Source organism: Nanorana parkeri, unplaced genomic scaffold (genome assembly GCF_000935625.1).
Source record: "Nanorana parkeri isolate BGI_ZX_2015 unplaced genomic scaffold, ASM93562v1 scaffold481, whole genome shotgun sequence".
Taxonomy (NCBI): Eukaryota; Metazoa; Chordata; class Amphibia; order Anura; family Dicroglossidae; genus Nanorana; species Nanorana parkeri.
Window position 1 is genome coordinate 432,465 of NW_017306749.1, and position 825 is coordinate 433,289.

An 825-nucleotide genomic window follows, 5' to 3' on the forward strand; every position below is an offset into this window, starting at 1 on the left:
GAGCTTAGGGTGCCGGGAGGACGCTAGTTTGTGTCCTGCCGTTACCCTTAGTAGAATTATGGGGCAAAGCCCTAACCCCCATAGTTCTCCTTTAATCTCCACAAAATAATGCAAATATTAAAATGGCAACATGCCTTAGCTTCTTTTACCCCCCACAGGAACAGAAGCTTTGGACTACATCCAAAAAACACACACTAGAGACTGATACAAAAATGTTTATCATATATAAATAGCAGAAACACAAAGTATTCTGCACTAATAACTGCACTATGTAATAGGAGTACCTTGTGAATGCAAATCTGTATTCAAAGTGTGGAACTGACTGCTCCATATTTATTATGGTTTATGAAGCCAGGCCGCATTTCAGTAATAGGTTCAAATTGGGCTTTAATCAATGTTTTATCAAAGCTGATTTAAAGGTGCTTAAAATTGCTGCCTCATACATGTGGCCATTTCCTAGCATTAGTGCAACCAAGACAAACTTATTTTTAATGTTCTAACAAAAATTTAAAAAATATATATAAAATTACATTAAAAAAAGAATCATATTCTTGGTGTACTTTACACACCTAGATTACTTTTAAAGTTGCTTGGTCACTGTATAATGTAAGCGGGGTAAATAAAAAGCTGACACATCTACAGAGAGGAACATAATCCTGTCAGTTTCTAGTACATGTTCACAAAGCAAACACTGGTACGGTTGTGAAAACCCATCAGGCTTACCCAGTGGCGTAACCAGAGTTATGGGCGCCTGGGGCAGACATTTTTTTTTCGCGCCCCCCCCCCCAATTTTTTTAAAATTCCCCTCCACTATATCCCCCACAC